The sequence below is a fragment of the Diadema setosum genome, chromosome 10 (assembly GCF_964275005.1).
Source record: "Diadema setosum chromosome 10, eeDiaSeto1, whole genome shotgun sequence".
NCBI classification, from domain to species: Eukaryota; Metazoa; Echinodermata; class Echinoidea; order Diadematoida; family Diadematidae; genus Diadema; species Diadema setosum.
The window spans coordinates 26,648,133-26,662,393 of NC_092694.1; positions in this window are offsets into that span (position 1 = coordinate 26,648,133).

Below are 14,261 nucleotides of genomic sequence, written 5' to 3' on the forward strand. Positions count from 1 at the left end.
CTATATAGGTAAGCGTTCGTCATTTATATGTGGTTTATGAGATGTAGATGCGCTGATAAGTTTTAGTTAAATACAAAATATGCAAAGATCAAAGGGCAAAGGTCACTGACAATGACTTTCCACTATAACTTAAAAAAAGAAATGTCTTGTGATATGGCGTATTCAATACATATAAGTAGTGACGATGAAAGGTCAAATTTCAAGGCCATAGAGCATTTCAATTTTGAAAAAGAAAAAATACAAGTAAATGTTTATTTTCATATTTGTAAGATCCTTTACAGAAATAGTTCTCATTTCCCCAATCATCGATTGTGTGTGATTTTTTTTTCCAGATTTTCATCGTGACAAGTCACTACCAAGTCTCACAATGATTTTTGCATTTTTCCCTCATTTCCTATTATTTGAATAAACTCTAGAATGAAGCTGCCCTGCATGTCACCAGAATAGATGATGTTACAATCTGATGGATTTACCCAATCGACGATGGAACTCTAATACTCACACTTAACAAGCCTTCATACTCATCTTCTGAATTAGCGTTCACTTTGTTAATGTTTGTGTTTATGGGAGAACACAAAGATTAAGTGGTATTCACCCAAACCTTGGTCTCTTGCTGCTGGTAAACATTTGCCTGAAAATTATAATAGCAGTGATGGGTGTGTATTGTTATCATATTGTAAAAATATAGGTTTTCCCAGTCAATATCATACCTTTGTCATCCAAATTCATTGACGTGCATTCAAATTCACACAGCGCACTTACACGGAAATATTCGGGCATTCAAATTCAGAATCCGAGCGTTTAATTTTACTTATGGGCATTCTTTTTCGTTTTTGTAAAATAAAATTCACGGTTGGGAGTTCAATTTCCAAATGTGAGCATTACATTTCCTACTCGTGCATTCAAATTCACGCGATAGTCATGTGATAGCCCGATGAGCTTGTTTGGAGCGTTCAGTTAATTTTCAGGCGATCAAGTTCCTACTTCAATTTAAAGAAGAGAATGGAATAGACTTTTTTAAGAAAGGAGAAATTGCATACACAATCAAGGGATGCTTACATAGTGTAATTATCATTGTTTAAAGGTTCTACATTGTTATCTGTAAATGTATTCTTTGTTTTTCATCTCAGGTAATTCAAAATTGAACAAAGGTCCAATTAACAGTGCATCCAAACAACACAACGACAATCTAACCATATATTTCTTGATACTGCATGTATGCTGACAACGCCCAAACACTAACCACATAATGGTATATCAATTAAAAGACAAATTGACACACAATGACCTCACATAGTCCCGCAAAAAGTAATCCAATAAGATAGCAATAAGCAACAAATAAGACGTACATGTACAATGTTAATGTTATCAGTTTCAATGTAGGCCTAGTCGAAATTGCTTTTTTTCCGAAGGTGTCAACCAACCTTCCGTATCATGCCCGGCTGCAGGCATATACAGTGTCTGATGTTTGTTTGTATTTTTGTTGTTTGTTCGTTCGTTCGTTCGTTCGTTTGTTTGTTTGTTTGTTTGTTTGTTTGGTTGGTTGGGTTTTTTTTTTTTTGTTCCATTTTCCATCTGCAATAGTTGGTCTTCAATGGGGTCCAGTTGAAAATAAGGTGGGATCACTTCACCGGGTAAAACACCCTGCTCTTTGCGATAAATAAATGAAATGGGATCTTTTGCATGCATGCGTTTTGACTCTGTCACACATGGGACCACCATTTCATATCCTACCGAGGGACAAATATGGCTGTATATTCCTTTTCGTAAATCCCGGGTTCATGTTTGTTAATAAGGAGGTGGATCTCTACTCTACTCTTACCCATTACCTTGTTTTACGTGTTATCAAATAATTTTCATTTATATTGTCAAGGCTCAGACCATAAAACACAGGTACAATATTTTATATGTTTGAGTATCGTGAACTTCAAATTCCCCCGCGACAATCTGCAAAGGGAAATGCCTGTACCCAGGTTCTGAAAGCGCGGGAAGTCTATAAGATACGGAAACACTGAAAAAAATTAATGTGTTATTTGTAACAGTCTCTTTGGTGATTGGAGTGTATTACGTATTTGCGTTTGTTTAGTTAAAGGGATGGTACAGTATTGGTGGAGATGACAATTAGGCTTTTAACTTTTTGCGAGATACCAAGAAAACACTTATGATATACTACAGAGCATACCATTTTAAGAGAAATTGAAAGTATATTTGATGAAAATCGGGTTTGGAATGACTGAAACATCCAAAAACAAAGTAAAACAAAGCGACCGTAATAAAGTGTGGGTCCCACACTTTATCAGAATCGCTCTTTTTTGGACATCTCAGCCATTTCAAAACCAATTTTTATCAAATAAAGGTTGAATGTCTCATAGAATTACATCCTCTTTCACATTTCATAAGAGGTTTCTTATTATCTCACCAAAAAAATGTTAGAAACCTGAAATTAGATCTTAACCGAAACTATACGATCCCTTTAATTCCTTTTTTTTTTGTAGCTGCTTCACATTTTATACTTTTTTTCATGGTAAATAAACGTGTTTACTGCATACCAACATTGGACTGCGAGTGTTCTAGATTGTGTCCAAGAAACTCGTGAAGCATTACATTAACAAGGAAAAGTAGAAACTACGCGGTGCGTAACATATGTCCCCGCCGGAAGTAGCATTTTGTAGCAAAATGTACAATACAGGTCAAAAATCAAGGTCAAAGGTCAAAGGTCAAAGAAGTCAAAGGCCAAAATTCTGTGTACAAGTTTTGAAGCCCTCACCTAGTGCCATCACATAAAGCAAACGGAATCGAAATCGGGTTAAAAATGGCGAAGGAGTAGCATTTTGTAGCCATGCAATGTACAATATAGGTCAAAAATCAAGGTCAAAGGTCAAAGAAGTCAAAGGTCAAAATTCTGTGTGGAGAAGTTTTGAAGCCCTCACCAAGTGCCATCACGTAAAGCAAACGGAATCGAAATCGGGTTAGAAATGGCGAAGGAGTAGCATTTTGTAGCAAAATGTACAATACAGGTCAAAAATCAAGGTCAAAGGTCAAAGAAGTCAAAGGTCAAAATTCTGTGTACAAGTTTTGAAGCCCTCACCTAGTGCCATCACATAAAGCAAACGGAATCGAAATCGGGTTAGAAATGGCAAAGGAGTAGCATTTTGTAGCCATGCAATGTACAATATAGGTCAAAAATCAAGGTCAAAGGTCAAAGAAGTCAAAGGTCAAAATTCTGTGTACAAGTTTTGAAGCCCTCACCTAGTGCCATCACATAAAGCAAACAGAATCGAAATCGGGTTAGAAATGGCGAAGGAGTAGCATTTTGTAGCTAATGTACAATATAGGTCAAAAATCAAGGACAAAGGTCAAATAAGTCAACGGGCAAAATTCTGGGTAGAAGTTTTGAAGCCCTCACGTAGTGCCATCACATAAAGCAAACGGAATCGAAATCGGGTTAGAAATGACGAAGGAGTAGCATTTTGTAGCCATGCAATGTACAATATAGGTCAAAAATCAAGGTCAAAGGTCAAAGAAGTCAAAGGTCAAAATTCTGTGTGGAGAAGTTTTGAAGCCCTCACCTAGTGCCATCACATAAAGCAAACAGAATCGAAATCGGGCATTGAGTATCGTGAACTTCAAATTCCCACGCGACAATCTGCAAAGGGAAATGCCTGTACCCAGGTTCTGAAAGCGCGGGAAGTCTATAAGATACGGAAACATTGAAAAAAATTAATGCGTTATTTGTAACAGTCTCTTTGGTGATTGGAGTGTATTACGTATTTACGTTTGTTTAGTTAAAGGGATGGCACAGCATTGGTGGATATGACAATTAGGCTTTTAACTTTTTGCGAGATACCAAGAAAACACTTATGATATACTACAGAGCATACCATTTTAAGAGAAATTGAAAGTATATTTGATGAAAATCGGGTTTGGAATGACTGAAACATCCAAAAACAAAGTAAAACAAAGCGACCGTAATAAAGTATGGGTCCCACACTTTATTAGAATCGCTCTTTTTTGGACATCTCAGCCATTTCAAAACCAATCTTTATCAAATAAATGTTGAATGTCTCATAGAATTACATCCTCTTTCACATTTCATAAGAGGTTTCTTATTATCTCACCAAAAAAATGTTAGAAACCTAAAATCAGATCTCAACCGAAACTATACGATCCCTTTAATTCCTTTTTTTTTTTGTAGCTGCTTCATATTTCATACTTTTTTTCATGGTAAATAAACGTGTTTACTGCATACCAACATTGGACTGCGAGTGTTCTAGATTGTGTCCAAGAAACTCGTGAAGCATTACATTAACAAGGAAAAGTAGAAATTACGCGGTGCGTAACATATGTCCCCGCCGGAAGTAGCATTTTGTAGCAAAATGTACAATACAGGTCAAAAATCAAGGTCAAAGGTCAAAGAAGTCAAAGGCCAAAATTCTGTGTACAAGTTTTGAAGCCCTCACCTAGTGCCATCACATAAAGCAAACGGAATCGAAATCGGGTTAGAAATGGCGAAGGAGTAGCATTTTGTAGCCATGCAATGTACAATATAGGTCAAAAATCAAGGTCAAAGGTCAAAGAAGTCAAAGGTCAAAATTCTGTGTGGAGAAGTTTTGAAGCCCTCACCAAGTGCCATCACATAAAGCAAACGGAATCGAAATCGGGTTAGAAATGGCGAAGGAGTAGCATTTTGTAGCAAAATGTACAATAGGCCTACAGGTCAAAAATCAAGGTCAAAGGTCAAAGAAGTCAAAGGTCAAAATTCTGTGTACAATTTTGAAGCCCTCACCTAGTGCCATCACATAAAGCAAACGGAATCGAAATCGGGTTAGAAATGGCAAAGGAGTAGCATTTTGTAGCCATGCAATGTACAATATAGGTCAAAAATCAAGGTCAAAGGTCAAAGAAGTCAAAGGTCAAAATTCTGCGTACAAGTTTTGAAGCGCTCACCTAGTGCCATCACATAAAGCAAACAGAATCGAAATCGGGTTAGAAATGGCGAAGGAGTAGCATTTTGTAGCTAATGTACAATATAGGTCAAAAATCAAGGACAAAGGTCAAATAAGTCAACGGTCAAAATTCTGGGTAGAAGTTTTGAAGCCCTCACCTAGTGCCATCACATAAAGCAAACGGAATCGAAATCGGGTTACAAATGACGAAGGAGTAGCATTTTGTAGCCATGAAATGTACAATATAGGTCAAAAATCAAGGTCAAAGGTCAAAGAAGTCAAAGGTCAAAATTCTGTGTAGAAGTTTTGAAGCCCTCACCTAGTGCCATCATATAAAGCAAACGGAATCGAAATCGGGCATTGAGTATCGTGAACTTCAAATTCCCACGCGACAATCTGCAAAGGGAAATGCCTGTACCCAGGTTCTGAAAGCGCGGGAAGTCTATAAGATACGGAAACATTGAAAAAATTAATGTGTTATTTGTAACAGTCTCTTTGGTGATTGGAGTGTATTACGTATTTGCGTTTGTTTAGTTAAAGGGATGGTACAGCATTGGTGGATATGACAATTAGGCTTTTAACTTTTTGCGAGATACCAAGAAAACACTCTTGATATACTACAGAGCATACCATTTTAAGAGAATTTGAAAGTATAATTGATGACAATCGGGTTTGGAATGACTGAAACATCCAAAAACAAAGTAAAACAAAGCGACCGTAATAAAGTGTGGGTCCCACACTTTATTAGAATCGCTCTTTTTTGGACATCTCAGCCATTTCAAAACCAATTTTTATCAAATTAAGGTTGAATGTCTCATAGAATTACATCCTCTTTCACATTTCATAAGAGGTTTCTTATTATCTCACCAAAAATATGTTAGAAACCTGAAATTAGATCTCAACCGAAACTATACGATCCCTTTAATTCTTTTTTTTTTTGTAGCTGCTTCATATTTCATACTTTTTTTCATGGTAAATAAACGTGTTTACTGCATACCAACATTGGACTGCGAGTGTTCTAGATTGTGTCCAAGAAACTCGTGAAGCATTACATTAACAAGGAAAAGTAGAAACTACGCGGTGCGTAACATATGTCCCCGCCGGAAGTAGCATTTTGTACCAAAATGTACAATACAGGTCAAAAATCAAGGTCAAATGTCAAAGAAGTCAAAGGAAAAAATTCTGTGTACAAGTTTTGAAGCCCTCACCTAGTGCCATCACATAAAGCAAACGGAATCGAAATCGGGTTAGAAATGGCGAAGGAGTAGCATTTTGTAGCCATGCAATGTACAATATAGGTCAAAAATCAAGGTCAAAGGTCAAAGAAGTCAAAGGTCAAAATGCTGTGTACAAGTTTTGAAGCCCTCACCTAGTGCCATCACATAAAGCAAACAGAATCGAAATCGGGTTAGAAATGGCGAAGGAGTAGCATTTTGTAGCTAATGTACAATATAGGTCAAAAATCAAGGTCAAAGGTCAAATAAGTCAACGGTCAAAATTCTGGGTAGAAGTTTTGAAGCCCTCACCTAGTGCCATCACATAAAGCAAACGGAATCGAAATCGGGTTAGAAATGACGAAGGAGTAGCATTTTGTAGCCATGCAATGTACAATATAGGTCAAAAATCAAGGTCAAAGGTCAAAGAAGTCAAAGGTCAAAATTCTGTGTGGAGAAGTTTTGAAGCCCTCACCTAGTGCCATCACATAAAGCAAACAGAATCGAAATCGGGCATTGAGTATCGTGAACTTCAAATTCCCACGCGACAATCTGCAAAGGGAAATGCCTGTACCCAGGTTCTGAAAGCGCGGGAAGTCTATAAGATACGGAAACATTGAAAAAAATTAATGCGTTATTTGTAACAGTCTCTTTGGTGATTGGAGTGTATTACGTATTTACGTTTGTTTAGTTAAAGGGATGGCACAGCATTGGTGGATATGACAATTAGGCTTTTAACTTTTTGCGAGATACCAAGAAAACTGTTATGATATACTACAGAGCATACCATTTTAAGAGAAATTGAAAGTATATTTGATGAAAATCGGGTTTGGAATGACTGAAACATCCAAATACAAAGTAAAACAAAGCGACCGTAATAAGTATGGGTCCCACACTTTATTAGAATCGCTCTTTTTTGGACATCTCAGCCATTTCAAAACCAATCTTTATCAAATAAATGTTGAATGTCTCATAGAATTACATCCTCTTTCACATTTCATAAGAGGTTTCTTATTATCTCACAAAAAAAAATGTTAGAAACCTGAAATCAGATCTCAACCGAAACTATACGATCCCTTTAATTCCTTTTTTTTTTGTAGCTGCTTCATATTTCATACTTTTTTTCATGGTAAATAAACGTGTTTACTGCATACCAACATTGGACTGCGAGTGTTCTAGATTGTGTCCAAGAAACTCGTGAAGCATTACATTAACAAGGAAAAGTAGAAATTACGCGGTGCGTAACATATGTCCCCGCCGGAAGTAGCATTTTGTAGCAAAATGTACAATACAGGTCAAAAATCAAGGTCAAAGGTCAAAGAAGTCAAAGGCCAAAATTCTGTGTACAAGTTTTGAAGCCCTCACCTAGTGCCATCACATAAAGCAAACGGAATCGAAATCGGGTTAGAAATGGCGAAGGAGTAGCATTTTGTAGCCATGCAATGTACAATATAGGTCAAAAATCAAGGTCAAAGATCAAAGAAGTCAAAGGTCAAAATTCTGTGGGGAGAAGTTTTGAAGCCCTCACCAAGTGCCATCACATAAAGCAAACGGAATCGAAATCGGGTTAGAAATGGCGAAGGAGTAGCACTTTGTAGCAAAATGTACAATAGGCCTACAGGTCAAAAATCAAGGCCAAAGGTCAAAGAAGTCAAAGGTCAAAATTCTGTGTACAAGTTTTGAAGCCCTCACCTAGTGCCATCACATAAAGCAAACGGAATCGAAATCGGGTTAGAAATGGCAAAGGAGTAGCATTTTGTAGCCATGCAATGTACAATATAGGTCAAAAATCAAGGTCAAAGGTCAAAGAAGTCAAAGGTCAAAATTCTGTGTACAAGTTTTGAAGCCCTCACCTAGTGCCATCACATAAAGCAAACAGAATCGAAATCGGGTTAGAAATGGCGAAGGAGTAGCATTTTGTAGCTAATGTACAATATAGGTCAAAAATCAAGGACAAAAGTCAAATAAGTCAACGGTCAAAATTCTGGGTAGAAGTTTTGAAGCCCTCACCTAGTGCCATCACATAAAGCAAACGGAATCGAAATCGGGTTAGAAATGACGAAGGAGTAGCATTTTGTAGCCATGCAATGTACAATATAGGTCAAAAATCAAGGTCAAAGGTTAAAGAAGTCAAAGGTCAAAATTCTGTGTGGAGAAGTTTTGAAGCCCTCACCTAGTGCCATCACATAAAGCAAACAGAATCGAAATCGGGCATTGAGTATCGTGAACTTCAAATTCCCACGCGACAATCTGCACAGGGAAATACCTGCACCCAGGTTCTGAAAGCGCGGGAAGTCTATAAGATACGGAAACATTGAAAAAATTAATGTGTTATTTGTAACAGTCTCTTTGGTGATTGGAGTGTATTACGTATTTGCGTTTGTTTAGTTAAAGGGATGGTACAGCATTGGTGGATATGACAATTAGGCTTTTAACTTTTTGCGAGATACCAAGAAAACACTCTTGATATACTACAGAGCATACCATTTTAAGAGAATTTGAAAGTATATTTGATGACAATCGGGTTTGGAATGACTGAAACATCCAAAAACAAAGTAAAACAAAGCGACCGTAATAAAGTGTGGGTCCCACACTTTATCAGAATCGCTCTTTTTTGGACATCTCAGCTATTTCAAAACCAATTTTTATCAAATTAAGGTTGAATGTCTCATAGAATTACACCCTCTTTCACATTTCATAAGAGGTTTCTTATTATCTCACCAAAAAAGTGTTAGAAACCTGAAATTAGATCTTAACCGAAACTATACGATCCCTTTAATTCCTTTTTTTTTTGTAGCTGCTTCATATTTCATACTTTTTTTTCATGGTAAATAAACGTGTTTACTGCATACCAACATTGGACTGCGAGTGTTCTAGATTGTGTCCAAGAAACTCGTGAAGCATTACATTAACAAGGAAAAGTAGAAACTACGCGGTGCGTAACATATGTCCCCGCCGGAAGTAGCATTTTGTAGCAAAATGTACAATACAGGTCAAAAATCAAGGTCAAAGGTCAAAGAAGTCAAAGGAAAAAATTCTGTGTACAAGTTTTGAAGCCCTCACCTAGTGCCATCACATAAAGCAAACGGAATCGAAATCGGGTTAGAAATGGCGAAGGAGTAGCATTTTGTAGCCATGCAATGTACAATATAGGTCAAAAATCAGGGTCAAAAGTCAAAGAAGTCAAAGGCCAAAATTCTGTGTACAAGTTTTGAAGCCCTCACCTAGTGCCATCACATAAAGCAAACGGAATCGAAATCGGGTTAGAAATGGCAAAGGAGTAGCATTTTGTAGCCATGCAATGTACAATATAGGTCAAAAATCAAGGTCAAAGGTCAAAGAAGTCAAAGGTCAAAATTCTGTGTGGAGAAGTTTTGAAGCCCTCACCAAGTGCCATCACATAAAGCAAACGGAATCGAAATCGGGTTAGAAATGGCGAAGGAGTAGCATTTTGTAGCAAAATGAACAATACAGGTCAAAAATCAAGGTCAAAGGTCAAAGAAGTCAAAGGCCAAAATTCTGTGTACAAGTTTTGAAGCCCTCACCTAGTGCCATCACATAAAGCAAACGGAATCGAAATCGGGTTAGAAATGGCAAAGGAGTAGCATTTTGTAGCCATGCAATGTACAATATAGGTCAAAAATCAAGGTCAAAGGTCAAAGAAGTCAAAGGTCAAAATTCTGTGTACAAGTTTTGAAGCGCTCACCTAGTGCCATCACATAAAGCAAACAGAATCGAAATCGGGTTAGAAATGGCGAAGGAGTAGCATTTTGTAGCTAATGTACAATATAGGTCAAAAATCAAGGACAAAGGTCAAATAAGTCAACGGTCAAAATTCTGGGTAGAAGTTTTGAAGCCCTCACCTAGTGCCATCACATAAAGCAAACGGAATCGAAATCGCGTTAGAAATGGGGAAGGAGTAGCATTTTGTAGCAAAATGTACAATACAGGTCAAAAATCAAGGTCAAAGGTCAAAGAAGTCAAAGGTCAAAATTCGGTGTACAAGTTTTGAAGCCCTCACCTAGTGCCATCACATTAAGCAAACGGAATCGAAATCGGGTTAGAAATGGCAAAGGAGTAGCATTTTGTAGCCCTGCAATGTACAATATAGGTCAAAAATCAAGGTCATAGGTCAAAGAAGTCAAAGGTCAAAATTCTGTGTACAAGTTTTGAAGCCCTCACCTATAGTGCCATCACATAAAGCAAACAGAATCGAAATCGGGTTAGAAATGGCGAAGGAGTAGCATTTTGTAGCCATGCAATGTACAATATAGGTCAAAAATCAAGGTCATAGGTCAAAGAAGTCAAAGGTCAAAATTCTGTGTACAAGTTTTGAAGCCCTCACCTAGTGCCATCAGATAAAGCAAACAGAATCGAAATCGGGTTAGAAATGGCGAAGGAGTAGCATTTTGTAGCTAATGTACAATATAGGTCAAAAATCAAGGACAAAGGTCAAAGAAGTCAACGGTCAAAATTCTGTGTACAAGTTTTGAAGCCCTCACCTAGTGCCATCACATAAAGCAAACGGAATCGAAATCGGGTTAGAAATGACGAAGGAGTAGCATTTTGTAGCCAAATGTACAATACAGGTCAAAAAATCAAGGTCAAAGGTCAAAGAAGTCAAAGGTAAAAATTCTGTGTAGAAGTTTTGAAGCCCTCAACTAGTGCCATCACATAAAGCAAACGGAATCGAAATCGTGTCGGGAATTGCGAAGGAGTAGCATTTTGTAGCAAAATGTACAATATAGGTCAAACGTCAAGGTCAAAGGTCACAACTGAAATTCTGTGTAGAAGTTTCAAAGCTCCCATGTAGTGTTCTCATATAAAGCAAACGGAATCAAAATTGGCTCATAAACGACAGAGAAGTAGCAAATTGAACATTTTGATCACACACGGACGCACACACGGACACACGGACACACGGACACACGGACACACGTTTCATAGTCCCCTGCTCGAACTCGTTCGGCCGGGACAATGACGTTCATATCAGGTTGAGATGCATCAAGTCCATCCACTCTCTATCGAAAAAGTCATCATATCTAAAGTTCGGACAGCATGATATCATCTGATATAAGAAATATACACTATTCCGTGTCTACGTACATCACTAACGAGAAGGGGGAAAAAACAAGAAACAAGTATGCCTTGAACGAAAATTTTACTGGGTACGACGACAAGTCAGCGAGGGAAGGGGTGTAATACGTGACACCATTAACACCATTTACTGTGTCTGGAAATAAACATTAATTAGCAAGATTTCTTCAAAATACAGATGTCAATCTCTAATACGGAAACCTCTAATGCCGTCCTTATACGGATGATTATACGTGGACAAAAAAAAAAAAATCCATGATTTATATGATTATGGCTACTCCACACAAGTAACTTACGCGTGATGTTGAAAATAGTCGAATTCCAAGTAATTATGAAATTTGGCAACCCAGTAACGTCATCTATATACAAAATATTATAGTCCTTACTGCTGTTGACTCATTGGTGAAACAGGCCAAAACTTTGGTGGGAAATATCTCACGAAGTATTCCAGTAGTGTTTACTGATAGCTTTTAGAGTTCTGAAATATAATCCTTAAATATAGGGAAAAAGAGGTCACTCAAATGCATGATTAAATCTTGATTACTGAAAGATATCGTAGAAGAAAATAGAAGAATAAAATATCCAAAATAGCTGGTGATAAACCCCTCACAAGTAACTTCTTCAAAAACTCTCTTGGCTTGCAAGCACAGTCCATTATATTCCTAGGCTTCGAGAAGATTCACACAGCAAGCAGACTTATCTAGTCTTGAAGATTTTAAAAACAGCCAGACTTGGCAAATAAATTAAGAAGTATCACCTCACAGTTTTCATCCAGCACCTACAACCTACATGGAAAAAGTACCAGCTTACATTCACACTTACACACACACACACACACACACACAAACATTAATTACATTTCAGTACTCTCTGATTGGAGAATATAATCACGGTATTGTGTTTTCAAAATTGTAACGAAAGAGCACATTAAAGAATAACTTTCCGCCATATTTTGTGGCCCTACTCATTATCACTTCATTGGTATTAGAGGGGAAATCTTACAAGCCTTCCAGGCTTTCTCCATGGAAAAAGTCATAGTGTCTCTTTTGGTGGGATCAATCTTCACCAATAACAGTAGAATCTGGAGTGGCACATGTGGTTCGGTTCTTGGGCCGTGCGTTCTGTTTTACATTAATGACTTGCCTAATTGCTAATGTATTACGTTCGCCTATTTGCCGATGAAGTTTCCTACAAGGCAATCGACAACCAACACCATGAAAAAATATATATATCTTTAACAAGACCTAAGCAGGATTGGAGACTGAGCAACAAAAGGGATGATGTTTTGAACACAGACAAATGGAATGTATTGACAATCTCCATGAAAATTAAGTTAAACACGTGTATCATCTGAACAACGCCCCTCTTAAATCTGTTGAATCCATGAAGAACTTGGATGTTACCATCACTTTTGATTTGAAGTGGACCCAAGATATCAATAATCCTATCAACAACAAAAAATAACGTACTTGCATTTCTAAGACGCAATCTTAGCATAAAATCCTGTAATATCAAAGCCACAGCTTATAAAACATTGGTTCGGCCACTTGCAGAGTACATGTATATATGAATCCTCTGTTTTGGACTTAGCTTCCAAACACCTCATCCACCATGTCCACAATGTGGAATTGGTCCAGAGAAGAGCTGCAAGATTCATTCTGAATCGCTACCCTAATCTTCAAGTGTCACTGAATTCACTGACCATAAAGTGCACAATGTGTGCAAAATATTGGGTACGTCTTTCGTTCATCGAGAACAGTAACTAAAAGTTGGAATTCCCTGTCCTCGGACGGTTGATAAGAGTGGCTTGTCCTTGTTCTTCATAGACTATCAATGTGCCTGTAAATATTTGTAAAAGAATAAACTGTTTGATAATGTAACACACTCTGCAAGAATATTCAGCTTGCTGTAAAAGGCAGACCTACCCAGAAAAAGAAGGAGAGAAAAAGAAGAAGAAGAAGAAAAAAAAAACCAACACCTTATCGACGGCCATTTTGAGACCTGCTCGAAAGTTTAGTATTGCCTTTAGTTAACTTTTCCCATGTATACCTACAGGGTTACAGATTCAGAACTCTGGAAACAATTCAGTAAGCACTATACTGGGACACTTTGCAAGATATTTCGCATCAGAATTTTTGCCTGTTCCGATCATGGGTCATCAGCAGTTTGAACTGTATAATATTGTAACAAAATCGATTAGGCCTGCTGGCCTGGTTTGAGTTTCAGTACAAACATTGTATTGGCCATTTTACACTCTTCTGATGCTTTCTATCTCTTCATTGACGCTTCCTTTCTTTTCCTCTCTCTTCTTCCCATTCTCCTCACTCTCTCTCTCTCTCTCCCTCTCTCTCTCCCTCTGTGTATGGGTGTGTGAGTGGCCCGTCAGTGTGTGTTTGTAGTTGCTGTGTGTATTAATTATACACACAAGGTGTGTTATTTGTGTTACGTACATGACTGTGTAGGCCTGCAGTACAGGTGCGCGCAGCCAGCCTTGCAGGGATTGGCTAGGCTGTGTGTGCGCGTAGGCTGTATGGAGTCGAGTGTGTGGACACAGTAGAGCAGATTGGAGACCTGGGGGGCGTTTCATCAACGAGTTCGTCGGATATTTCACCGACAAATTTGCTATCAGCCAATCAGACCAAGGATTTCATTAGCTTTTAACAGTTGTCTGTGTAAATCCTTGCGTCTGATTGGCTGATAGCAAATTCGTCGGTGAAAACCTCCGACGAACTCGTTGATGAAACGCCCCCCTGGTCCGTATTTTTCTAAAAACTTAGACCCGAGTTTAAACCCACGCCTGGGTCTAAAGTTGGTTTGGGGGGGTTTAATCCTGGGTTTAAACCACCAGTTGAGACCCAGGTTTAAACCCAGGTTTAATTTGCATTCTACTAAGTCCAGCTAAATTGGGTTTAAATTAAACCTACCCAGGAGGAGGTTTATTTCGAGTTTAAATCGAGTCTAACGATGACTGGTAAGGGTACCAGCACACAGATCAATGCCAATG